The sequence below is a fragment of the Neopelma chrysocephalum genome, unplaced genomic scaffold (assembly GCF_003984885.1).
Source record: "Neopelma chrysocephalum unplaced genomic scaffold, ASM398488v2 Primary Assembly neopelma1_89, whole genome shotgun sequence".
In the NCBI taxonomy this organism is placed as follows: domain Eukaryota; kingdom Metazoa; phylum Chordata; class Aves; order Passeriformes; family Pipridae; genus Neopelma; species Neopelma chrysocephalum.
The window spans coordinates 898,791-912,379 of record NW_020897751.1 but is presented as its reverse complement, the minus strand read 5'-3'; the positions used below and the strand labels follow the sequence as shown (position 1 = coordinate 912,379).

The window sequence follows — 13,589 nt, the reverse complement described above, 5'->3', positions numbered from 1 at the left end:
TCGTGACCCGGCTGAGGTGCAGCCTGCTCCCAAATTCCACAAACCAGGCACCTATTCCTTGGGTCTCCAGAGGCCAGGCAGGCAGAGGCTCTGCTCTCAGTGTGCTGGGAGTGGTTTATTCCCTGGCAGCTGTAAAACACAGCAATTCAGCAGCAAAGCCCCATCAATACACCCCAAAGTCGCTGCTGTCACCTGCCCCACACCCCAAATTCAGCAGGACTGTTCTGCTCCTGCAACACTGACTTGAGCCTCCCGGGAGAAGAGACTCTTCCAGCCACTGCAACTAAAGAATAAATGAGACACTCGCACAGAAATGCACTGAGGGCAAAGAATTCAAGCTGGATTCGCACCTGACTAATTGGCTGCAAGTAAAAGTAGAGTTACAAGATGTACCTGTGTGAATCACGGTGTTTAACTAGGATAGAAAACAACATAAAAGTGGCTAATGGGCAGCAGCTGCTCTGTATTAAACATCAATACGTGCCTAGTGTGATGCAAATTATCTTCAAATCTCAGGAAGATATTTTAAATGGGCTTAACACACCAACAAGGGGCAGATGACTTGCTAAGTGCAGGGGGGAGTTGAGGGTCATCTCTGTTGGAGAGCAGCACGATGTGTCCATAAATAAACTAACTCAAGTTCCCCTGCAACACAAAAAACAAGGACAGCTGAGCCCTAAGGAAGCAAAACAAAATTAAATAAACGGAAACTTCCAGCTACAAAAGTTATTTCAACTCTCAAAGGTTCCCATAGTTCACAGAAGAAATTGTTCCACGTACTTAAACTTTTCTACCTCTTGTCTTGGCCTAAAACTCATCAACTTCTTGGGAAAGGAATTTAACTTAGAAAAGGAATTTTCTGGACCACACACCCTTGCAAGGCTACAATAATTGCTTTTTAATCTTGTTTCTTCTGGGCATTGCTGCAACAACCGTCCTAACAAACCACAGGGGATGGTCACCTCCCAGTTTGGGGAAACGATAGTGGGTATTCATTTGGAAATTCCATGTAAAAAAAAAGATAACCTTCCAGAGTTTGCTTTTGAGAGTGCTCTGTTGGCTAAGCCTGTGCCTTAGGACCAAAGCCCTTCAGGACAGCAAAGCTGGCAAGGGCAGCCGGGAGAGGCACTTTTAGGCTCCCTGCAGAGCCTCAGCTATCCCACAGCAGCAACAGCTCAATACCCAGAACTGCCACCAACCCACCTAACGAATACACACTTCCAGGTTAAATAAATTCACATTCTGATGAACTCTGACCACACAAGAGCTGCAACAGCCCTTCCACTGCACAAGCCGAGGCTGGGGAAGGCACTTGGGCTCTTTTGGATGAAGAGCTGCCACATCCTAATCTTGCCATCACCATTCCTTTCAAACCCTCTGGCCCTAAAGCCACAAGTGTGACCGACTTAGTTTTGACCTGCACGAGCAGCTCATGCTCCTCCATCAGCCCTCAGAGTCTCCCCATTCCTGCTACATCATCCCAGTGCTCTAAGCACTTTGTTTGGATGAGTTTGGCAGTGGGGTCAGAATTCCAGCAGGAGCCGCCTTCCCCTTTTCCTTCTCACACTTTCTGTGGCAAATTTTAATGCCACACCCCATTACCAACTTGTGGTTTTTGAAAGACACGAGTTCCTGCAAGAAACCAAAATGCAGGATTGGAGGGCGAGGGGGGAATTCCCTGGGATGCTCCTGTTAGAAACGCTGGGATGGGAGTCTGAAAGCTGCACCCGGATAGATGTGAGGGATTGGTCATCTCTTCCAAACAAGCTTGTGAACAAGGAACACACCACTGGCTTTTGCACTGCTCCCCTTCCTGAGAGGCCACCTCCTGTAACGCATCCGTTACTCAAGTTTTCCGTTCGCTTTTTAAACGCCAAACAGCCTCTTCCAGCTCCAACAGCTCATCAGATGATTTATGAACGGCGCAAAAAAAACCCCCACTCAATTGGCAGGAAAGAGAAAAACTGAGCTCCACCGATGTATTTGCAAATCTGACCTGAACAAAGCAACATATGTTCTCTACAGAGTAACAGAAAATAGGGAGGAAAACTGAGCTAAACCTTCCGTAAAAAAGCAATAGTGCTGCTGGAGCTGCAGAGAAATCCCGTGCTCAGGAGCAAGGAGTCACTGTCAGCAGAAAGGACCTTCTCCAAATGCACAAAGACCCCACTGTATCTTGTTCAAAAGGGATAACAGGAACATAACACCAAAACGAGCAATGGTACCTAAAAACACCAGAACGGTGACAATAAACAAACCCATGTGAAATTGGCTGTTTATGCCCATTTCTGTTGAACAGCAGAACAATGCAGAAGTCCTGCTTTATACAGGATTTGGGTTTGGAGTTGCCTGCTTTCAGTTCCCAATGTAAGCACGGAATTTAAGCCCCCAGGTCCTCAGAAATATCCCCGGTGGTGCATATCCCCCTTCTCAACAGATAAGATTTTTGCTGCGGATTTAAAAAGCTTGTTTTCAGACCTGGCAAAAACCTGGTTTGTGGATTCACCTCCCTCAAGCCGCAGGCTCCAAAACTGGACACACCTCGGAGTCAGGAGCAGGAATTCATCCCTCCAACAGCCATCTGCAAAGTCACGGAGCTGGCCAAGCAGCTGATGATTCCCTTTAATTGCTGGGATGGGACCACCCCCTCGGCAGGGAGGGAGGGGCGGCAGGAATTGCAGCCAGCTGTGCCTGCCCTGCCCTGCCCTGCCCTGCCCTCGGGGGAGGCTCATCCCAGACCCCAGCTCCGGGCACACGTGTGCTGGGGAAAGCAGAGCTGGACACTGTGATCCCAGAGGCACTTCTGGATGAGAAGGTGCAGGCTGATGTCCTGCAGAGTGGGCACACGTGTGACCTGGGTGGCACCACAACTGGGATGCCTCCACTTCTAGTTTTAGGCTGGCTCCTTGCAGCCAGCTGGGTGAAAATCCACACACATACCCCGGCAGCAACAGGATGAGGATGCTGGACTCAGCACTGGTGAGGCCACCCTGGAGTGCTGTGTCCAGTTCTGGCCCCTCAGCTCAGGAAGGATACTGAGGTCCTGGAGCAGGTCCAGAGAAGAGAACAAGGCTGGGGAAGGGACTGGAGCACAAGTCCTATGAAGAGAGGCTGAGGGAGCTGGGGGGGCTCAGCCTGGAGAAGAGGAGGCTCAGGGGAGACCTCCTCACTCTCTGCAACTCCCTGACAGGAGGGGGGAGCCGGGGGGGGTTGGTCTCTTTTCCCAGGCAACTCTCAGCAAGACAAGAGGGCTCAGAGATGTTTAGGTTGGACATTAGAAAGAATCTCTTTGCAGAGAGGGTGCTCAGCCATTGGAATGGGCTGCCCAGGGAGAGGGTGGATTCTCCGTCCCTGGAGGTGTTTAAGGACAGACTGGATGTGGCATCAGTGCCATGGGCTGGGAACCACGGCGGGGTTGGATCAAGGGTTGGACTTGATGATCTCGGACGTCCCTTCCAACCCAGCTGATTCTATGATTCTATGATCCTCCCTCCTCCCCCTGGCAGCTCTGCAAACTGTGTTTTGGGTGTTAAAGGAAGGGGCAGGAAGTGTGGCAAAGCATCTTCCCAGTCCCCCGTGGCCCCCCACGCTTGGAGGGGTGTTTGCTCAACAGCCTGGCTGGGGGAAGGGTGAGAAACAACCCCATGGCACAACTCAACTGCAAAAAGGGGATCTGGAGTCCCAAAAGCACGAGCAGATCCTGCCCTCATCAGATAGGTCTGTCTACATGAGATTTCAGATGGATTGACACACCTTGCAAAAGCAGTTTCATTAGGAGAAAAAAAAACAACTCTCCATAAACTGTAATGCGAAAGAAAAATCAACACAGGCCCTAAATTTCTGACGCTGACCTTACCAGGGCAGGCTTTCTTTCCTTCTTCAGCACTTTCAAAACCCAGCCTTCAGTTTAGGCTTCAAAAACTGAATTACAAACTATCTACAGCGTTTTCATCTTCTCCCTGATATTTCTAGGCAATTAATTGCATCTGAGCATGGCAGGAGAATCCCAGTTTGACAACGTTTACCAGAACAATATTGCTGTATGTTAACAGCACAGACACAGCAGGGGACTGATCTGGCAAAGCTCCCCTTCCCTTCTCACCAAACCCCAATAAAGTGCAGGGCTTGGGGCTCCCAGACAGGGCCTTGAGGAGGTGGGAATGAACCCGAGGAAGTGGAAGTCATGGAAGAACAGCAGGAAGGCCACAAGGGCTGTGCCAAGAAAGTGTCTGATCTGAGCTGCATTTCTGAGCCTTGTACAAACCTCTCCTCCCTCCCATGACAAGAAGTACCACCAGAGGTGATAAGTTTAATTTGGGAATATTTGCCAAGTCATGCTGAGAATCCTTCTGTTAAATGTTGTGCTTAAAAACATGTCGCTTTGCTGCACATCGATACGGGAATAAGTGAAGTATAGAGCTCTGTAAGCACCTAAGAAAGCCTCCAGATAAGGGAATAGCTCTGCTCCTCCTTCTCCTCCTCTTCCCACTTGTCTGAGGCACTGGAGGAACGGTGCTGCCCTCACCCTGCCAATGTAAATCACAGCAATAAAAACACCAATTAAAACCAGAAAGGTACTTTGCTCAAGACAATCGTGCAGGACAATCTGTCTTTTAAGAGGCTGACTCCAACGCTCCGTTTCTAAAAAGCACAGCCCAAATAAAATATGTAGGTTATTAAGCACCCGGCAAGTCACTTCACATAAATGTCCACAGAGTAATTCACTTCTGCTTTACGAAAAATGGAATGTTTTTAGAGCAGTCCTGGAAAGGGAACAAATCCTCAAAACCAGAAGGTTAAAATACTGCCTCCAGAGAAGCTATTAAAAAAATCATTCCTCTTTTTATTTATTTTAATTCTTCACCCATTTTCAAGGCTCAAAATACAGCAAGATCAGCATGTTCAGCTCCTCAAATACTTCACTTTTCACTCTGCAGTGTTGGTGGAAATAAATGGCCTTTTCCTCCCTTCCAGCTGAAGTTTGTGGTGCCTCTTTCAGTGACTATCGGCAAAAGGCTGCAGGAGCTACACACAGCCATGCTGCACTCCAGCAGTGCTCCAGCATCCCAAAATCCAGCAATCCCAGGCAAAGACACTCAGTGGCACCTGAGCACTTCTTCTGGATAGCAGAGAGTTGCACTAACGTGGAATAGTCTGTTGTAGGAGTGTTACATCGGAATACACAAGTATTTGAGGCTGCATTGGGCTCTATCCCAACTGTCCTCATTCAGGAAAGTACTGGGAAAGGAGCAAGTTTGAGCATTTCCAGCTGTCTGCACACATCCTGTCACTGCACTGGATACTCACCACTAGCGAGTCCTTTAGTTACTCACAAAAGCAACACCCACTTCAGATCCATCTTTTGCAGTCCCACAACTGCCTCCAACGGTGTGTTTTTAAATGGAAATCAAAATCAAAATCAACAACACATCAGTCACAAGCAGAGTTTGTTGACACAGCTGACACAGGAATTATTCGACTCGAGGGGTGCAAATATTGCCATTAGTACTTTTGCATGACACAGACCTGGAAGAAGCCCGTTAGTGACATTCCCTGTGCTCCTGTTTCCCTCCTGATAAGGCCTTTCTCTGCCAGGTGAACCACAGTGCACCTCTCCAAAGCCCCAAGGAACACCCTTCAACACTGGGAATGGGAGACCAAGAGAAGGTGGGGGGAGGAAAACCAGCTCTGTGACAGCCATGAATTAAATCAGCCCAGAGAGCTCCCTTTGAACAGTTGTACCCCAACCTTTGGTTTGTCTGGGAAGGAAATCTGCAGCCTCTGAAGCTAAAAGCAGGGATTTAGTGATAGGGATCAGAGCTTACAGTTCTGAGGTGTTCCCAGGGTGGGAAGCCTTTGCTTGCCACAAGGCACCCTCTGCCACCACAACCACCAGCTCAGAGTGACACATCAGCCTCTCTCACTCCAGGAAATCGAGGAGTTCACCTCCAGTGAGCACAGAATCATGGAATGGTTTGGGTTGGAAGGCACCTTAAAGCTCATCTTTCATCTCCCTGCCATGGACAGGGACACCTCCCACTAGCCCAGGTTGCTCCAAGCCCCGTCCAACCTGGCCTTGGACACTTCCAGGGATTCCAGGGGTGTCACAGCCTTCACTCCATAATGCCCAGCTGTGCCCAACAGCTGGAAACACACGGCAGTGACAAGCAGTAGCACCTTACCTAAGAAAGATATAAAGGCTTCAAATTGACACAAGCCACAAGAGAAATGAATCCTTCTCACACAGTGTAAAAATTGTCTTCCTGAATCTATTTGTGCTTTAAAGTGTTCAGGTGTAGTTTAATATAATTACATTTATTAAGCAGTCTAGACAAACTATATTTTCTTGAGATCAGGTGAACAAACTCAAAATGTGACTTGGGTTTTTATAATGAACGAGCTGGTTTGGCTTTTTAATTTGCACACGTGATGAGACCAGACTTTGGAACCTTCACCCTGAAAAGGTTGGAAGCTCAGTGTGCCCAGAGCTCTCAGTGGTGTCAGGATCTCCCTGCACCAATACAAAGCTCACATCCCATAACACACATGCTGAAAAGCACAGATAAGGCATTATTTACCTCACAATTTTTTGGAAGCTTAGAGCAGAAGGGCCTGGGTTATTATCATTAATTTAGTAGCATGACATCACATCCTGCAGGCTGAATTTCAACACACAGCTCCAACAGAGGAGCCACATGAAGGAATACAGCAATTCCCTGGGATTTCTAATATACAGCCACGGGAAGACCTAACTGGATGTCCTGAACTGGAAACAAGATCACCAATTACAAGACACAATAATCGATTATGCCAACAAACATTTCTGCAGAGTGGACAATTACTTTAAATATTTCCTCCTATCCAACCACAAATGGACAGCATTAGAGCACTATTAACGTGTGAGGGGGATTACACAGTTAATGCAAACATCTACTTTAACCTCTTAAGCACACTGGGTGATATTAGCAAAGAAGAAGTCTGACAGGAGGAATCACAAAAGGATTTTAAAGACTGGAAGCCACTCAATAAAATGGCCAAGGAAAGTTCCCTCTAGGCAGTGATATATGATGCTGGTAAATCAGCATTTAAAAATGATCACTTCATGACTTAAGCAGCACCCATTAGAAGTGAAGATATTTAAGGAGTTCATTAAAATATCAGCTCAGCTGGACAGGCACAGAGAAGAGAACAACTAACAGCCTTCTATTCCATAAACCTGGCGCTCCTGTATCAAATATTATCTGTACCTCAGGTTCTTCCCTCTCCTCCACTCTCATCCCACCTTGGCACTGAGTAAAGCCTGCAGGATGGACTGTCTCCCCAGGTTATTCCAGCAACAGCTTTCCTTCCTTGGAGAGTTCCAAAACCCAAGGGAACCCTGAAAAACCTGCTGTTCCTTTGAGGTTCGTTCTGCCCTGAGCAGGAGGTAACATAAATTTGCCTGTGATTGTTGTCTCCACTGGTATTCTCACAGCCACTTATGCTTACTGAATTCATGGTTGAACCCTGGCATTCCCACTCAAAAACATCACAATGCTTGGATGCAGGACTCGTGGCTGGACGGGGCTGTGTCTTCTCAGCACAGATACTCGTTTTCTTGCGAGTATTCCCCCCAAAAATTCTGAACAAACTATCAGAACTCAAATTATCCCCTTCTGATAAACGTTCTTTGGGCCCTGCTTTTGTGTTTAAAATGTCCTTTGATAACCCATCTATTACAGTTTTGAAAGGGAGAAAAACTGAAATAGGAAATTGCACACGCACAAAAACAAAGGCGGCGCCTGACAAGGAGTTTGGTAATTTGCGGCTAATTGCTCATTACTGTGAAAAAAGGCGTTTGCAGTGTTTCATGGAGAGTAGATGAGAAGCCCCAGCCCATTAGTGAGTATTGCTTTTGGCAAACACGAGCTTCTGCCAGAGTCTCCATAAAACCATGGTGCCATTAAATGCGGATCCTGGCATCCCGTGGAAAGAGAACAACGTGTTCTGTCAAGTCATTTAGGAGGGATCTTCACATGCCTGCATTCACCCTTTTCCCTCTGTTTCCTGCCTTGTTCACAGTGGTGCTTTGAATGTCACCTACCCCCCACACCTCTGCTCAGCACCCCCAAACTCCCAACCTGAGCCCTTGTACTCCCCAGACACTGGACATCCACGGACCACTGGCACTTCACACTCCTCAAAGCTCACCCTGAGCTCCCCAACCACCCACTGGCGCTGGAATTTCACTCCCAGTTAAAGCAAGCCAGGTCTGGAGCCCTGAGGCATCACAGAATCCCAGAAGGGTTTGGGTTGGAAGGGACCTTAAAGCTCATCCCGTCCCACCCCTTCCACGGGCAGGGACACCTCCCACTAGCCCAGGTGGCTCCAAGCCCTGTCCAACCTGGCCTTGGACACTTCCAGGGATCCAGGGGCAGCCACAGCTTCTCTGTCTCACAGCCCTGAAGGCCCTGGGAGTGACTCTGTGGGTGAGCAGGGAGCTCTGGGAGCCGCATGGCCAAGCAGGTATTTGTGCAGCAATCGCCCTCAAGGCGCCTTCAAGGTCTTTCTCATCATGGGAACAGCAGGAGCCATTTTTAAGCCTTTCAAATGGTTTTAAATTAACTTCCCCGACCAAGTTTTCCAGAGCAATATAACCTGGCTATGTAAAACTCCCCGCAGAAGAGCAGGGGCTCAAGGAAGACAAAGTACAGACCTGAGAGCTGCAGCTCGATTTAGATGTTTCATTAGTATGTAGATTCTGAGCCATTCCCGCAGTTACTGAAGCTGCTCCCCCGGCCCTCCTGGCAAGCAAAAATCCATTTTGTGTACAAATAGGGCTTTTACAGCTTGGCACGGTGCTCGACTGCAGAGTCAAACTTTTCAGTGCCTGATAAATTTTTACTTGAAAGTGGCAGGAGAGCTCATGCCAGGAGCCCGTATGAAATGCCAGCTCGGTGGCAGAAGGTCAAAGCCTGGTATCAAGAGATTTAATGGAAGTGTTTCAAGACAAACTTCTTAAAAGCATTGTGCTATCTAGGGAGGCACAGATTTACACTGCTTGGAAAGACGAGGAACAACCTTTACGACTCTTTTTCCAATGAAGGGTAATTTCTTTAACATTCGCAGTAGGGTCTCCTGTTTCCTTGTCTGTTCAATCCTTGGGTATTTTGGCTGAAGTTAAAGAATAAAGAAGTGTTAAACGCCACAGGTTTTGTGCGGACTGTCCTCTGAACGCGAAACAAAACAAAACAAACAAAAAAAGCCAAGCAAACAAAAAACACCCCAAACAAAACCCCTCAAAAAACAAACCCTCAGGTGCTAAAGGTGCTAATTTCGCGATTAAAAACCCCAGAAGTCAGACCCATAGACAATTAAGAGCAAGAGCCCAAACAATTAACCTTTCTCCTAAAACTATGCCTGGAGATAAGGATATTTAAATCGAACTGAAAGGCTCCATAATCTTTACCATTTTTACAGAAGTATTTAAGGTTAAGTTAGTGTCAACAATGACCCTGAGCAGATGTCAAGCGTTAAGACTTTCAACCTAATGGATTTTGCCAGCTGTCACCACATTGTAATACAGAAAGGGACCGTAAAACCCCATCAAACCCTGATCTGTCTGCTCAGGGTGTCCCCACGCATCCACACAAATGCACTGCTGGAGTCACTCACAGGAGCAGCTTCGTGCACATTTCAATTGTCTGGATCTGCCATTTTAACAAATTCAAGTATAAGACTTTAAATTCAATTAGCGCAAATCTCAGCGCTCCCAACATTAAATTTGCAAGTGACATTTAGTGGCATTCAACACACACGGAGCTGAGCTAATACACTAATGGACCGGCGAGGGAAATGGTAACACACTCCAAATTGTGATGCTCTTCTTCAGTCAAGGAAATTAAAGGAGCAGGCTGCAGTGGACAGGAGGAGATGACAGCTATTAAAAATCCTTCTTAAATAGAGGCTGCAAAGCCTTTCCTCTCCGGATCCACCACAACACAGCTATGGCTGGGAGCAAACAAGTGTGGCTGTGTCTCAGCCAGCTTGGGAAGAAAGCTGCTGGTTTTCCTCCATTAGAAGAACCCAAAGCTACTGGACTTCAGGGGATTCCTTGAAATCTTTTTTTGTTTTTTTCCAAGTGGCAATAAGCTTCGCCTTAATTCCATTTAAATAAAGCAAGCTACCTCCAAAGAGCTTCAAAATCAGGGAGACAGAAAGCAGACCACGCTGGGAAGTCACAGAGAAAAACAGCTTTAGAGTCCTGGTTCAGCAGAGGAAGATTTGTTGTTGTTGTTCATTTAAATCTAAGTGAATTAGCACAAGCAAAACCTAGGGAAGATGCTTTCCCAATAAAGATTTATTGGTGTTTTTCTTTGATTACAGACGTGTAATCGGATACCAGAGCAGCACCCACACGAGCACACCAAGGAAGCATCAACAGGACATGTTCTGTTCCACTCAAGCCTTGCTTCTCTGCTTTGCACGAGTGAGCTGCAAAGAGCAGCAACGGCAGTAACTACATTTTAAAAGCTGCATTTCTTTAAGAGACATCTTATAGTCTCCAAAATTAGACTTTCTCTTCTCAGCTCTTGACCAAACGCTATCAGGACAAAGCCCTTGCAGTACTTTGGGGGATTTCTCCCCCCTCTCAACTACATTAACATGTTCGATAAGACCAGAAACAATACAGACAAACATTTTAAAGATGTTTACACCACAAAATTCCAGAATGATTTGGGTTGGAGGGGACCTTAAAGACCATCTTGTTCCAAACCCCTGCCAGAGGCAGGGCCACCCTCCACTGGACCAGGTTGCTCCAAGCCCCAACTACACAGTTACACTTAGTAGCTTATTAAGATGGATGTTCCTTTGATCCATGAAAACTAAGCCCAAGTAACCTGCACCAAACACTGCCTCTGATAAGCAGATTTACAAAATAATAAAAAAATATTTGGGATGAAAGCATCCAAAAAAAAAGCCAGTAGGTTTCACACCTTCCTCAGTCTTCTGCACTTCCCCCAGCATTTTGGGGATGGGGGAGGACGGGACTTAATTATTGACTTAATGATGCCACACACTTTGGGAATTCAAGGGGTATTAAAAGCCGGAGTTTCCAAGTCGTGCACAACACCAGCCCTGCAAAGGGCTGCCTCTGTGTGCCGGTGTCCTGGGAGCAAAAAAAATCCTCCACCCACACCAAAATCCCTCGGAAAACACTGACAGGATGCAGGAGCTCAGTTCGCGACCGTGAGATTCCAAGAAAACCTCTCAAACCCCAGGTTTTTGAGCTCATTTTAAGCTCACCTCTACTTCAGAGCAGTGCGGTTGGGTTTGATGTGTTGCACTTGAATTATGACTAAAATAGCATTCGGCTGCTCTGCTCTACTTCAGCAAAGAACAGTTTGGACCTACCTTGCTGAGTAGCCTTAAAAATCCTTCCTGCCCTACACACGTCCCTGCAAACCACACTGGGAGAGAGGGACCTCATGCCACGTCCAACAAAACCAGCCCTCGAGCCCGCGTGCAAGTTTGGGGGTTTTGATGGTGCCATAAGGATTTATTTTTTAACTCCAACAGGCCCTTCCCGAACAAGGGTCTGGATTATTTTTGAGCACTTTTTGGCTTTTTTACAGGATGTCCTGCTGCCCCAATTAAAAAGCCTTTAATTCCACAGCCATTCCTTACGGCCAGGCTGAAATTGCTGTTAAACCTGAGCAAGTCCCAGGCCACCCATATTTAGTGCACCAATTAACCAACGCTGAGCAACCAGAAGACAGGGAAGAATTTTTCAGTTGCCATCACCCACGGTGAGTGTGTTCTCCCTCCACATGTTCACTTGAGCAGAGCTCACTAATTATTTAATTAAAAGCAGCACCTATTCAAGCGTGGCAAGTGTTAAGAGATACACGGAGAGCAGGTATATAACAAACCACTGCCTTTTAACCGTTACCTCCGAGTAGTCCAAATAATTTCCATTAGTACCTCCAAGTCCTGAAAACGATCCACCTACTTGGATTTATTCAATGTGTAAGTGTCACATTAAAAGCTAATTAACATGTGCAGACATGTTGTCTGCAGGTTGATACTGTGGAAGGCGAAAGAAGCGTGATAAACGATTCGGGAATCACAGCTTGTTGCACAGATCACAAACACAGTTTAAAGGTGTCTGAGCTGAATTTAGTTCTGCTCCACATGCCCAAACCCAGAAAATCAAGGCAATCTCTCTGGATTCAAAGGGGGTTTATTGTTGTTTGCCACCAGCTGGGGAGATTTGCGCTCTCTTTCCTAACTCTAAACAACATCACAAAGCTGAGGCAATTCCAACCCCGACAAAATACTACTGGAAATAAACCAGAATGCGACTCCAGTGCAACATCCGCTCCCCAAATAAACACAGCCAAGCCCAAACCCACCAAGATCCACAGCAGCATTGCCACTGATTTCAGCTGACAGGTGTCACATCTGTGCTTTGGACTGGTTCACAGCCGGGCACGAAATCCAACAGAAACCACTTCCATCCCCGTGGCCCTGAAGCAGGAGAAGGGAGTCTGAAGGAACCACTACAGAACGTGCCCTCACACCACGAGGCACCGGTGCTGCCACCAACCCAAGTGACAGGAGGACGTTCACCCACATCCCGTTGCTGCTCTGCTTCCAGAGGCTGCCTGCATCAGCAAGCTCCCGCAGCACCATGGCAGTGTGGCAGAGCTCCCATTTTTTTTTTTTTACAAATAATACTCTTTTTCTCTCTCTTTCCATCCTTGCTTCGCGTACTTGCGGCGCCCGGAGGCACCGAGGCACTCTTTAAATGAGGTTTTCACACAAGACAGAATAAATTAGAAGCCTTGATCAGAACAGGGCCTCCAGGAGGAACACAGTACAAAGACAGCCACATGCGTTATACACCCCGAAAAATCCAAATACTGCAGCCAGGCAATCGGCAAAGCCATTCCACAAGCAAACAGGGAGCACACCCGCCTGCCAGGGTGCCCGTGATGGGGAGGTCTCTCCTTCTCACCCCCGTTCTGCCTCCCAGCCTCTTTGTCCCCAGGTGTGTCCCCACTGCCACGCCACAAACCTCAGCCCCAGTGCTGCCTCCGTGGCCCTCGAAGGCGTAGGGATGGGATGGATCTGCTCCCGGCTCCAGCAGATGCTTCCAGCTTTTTTTTGGAGCAGGGAGCATCCTGCCTTCGCACCCCAGCGAGCAGAGGGACTGGAGCCCCTGGGCTGAGGAGGGGGTCCCATGGTCCCCCAGGCTGAGGGGGCTGGACCACATGTCCCCCCAGAGCCTCTGGAGCAGGGGGGAACCAGACCTCTCCCTCCAACACCCTGCGAGGGAGGGGACAGACCCAACCAGGCACTGGGGCTGAGAGGACCAGAGCCCCTCCTGGGCCCAGGGGGCTGCAGCCCCCCAGGCTGAGGAGCCCTGACTGCTCCCAGGACAGGCTGCAACCCCCGAGCTGGGGGTCCCAGAGCTCCCCAGAGCTGCAGTCCCCAGCCTGGGGGTCCCAGAGCTCCCCAGAGCTGCAACCCCCGAGCTGGGGGTCCCAGAGCTCCCCAGAGCTGTAGTCCCCAGCCTGGGGGTCCCAGAGCTCCCCTGGGATCGG

General features: G+C 48.1%; 1 protein-coding gene across 1 annotated transcript in view; it reads right to left on the bottom strand.

The window, feature by feature from the left end:
• The window catches only part of SGMS1 (sphingomyelin synthase 1), an 86,768-nt gene that overhangs the window by 72,443 nt on the left and 736 nt on the right, over positions 1 to 13,589 (bottom strand). The gene's annotated exons all lie outside the window — the stretch shown is intronic.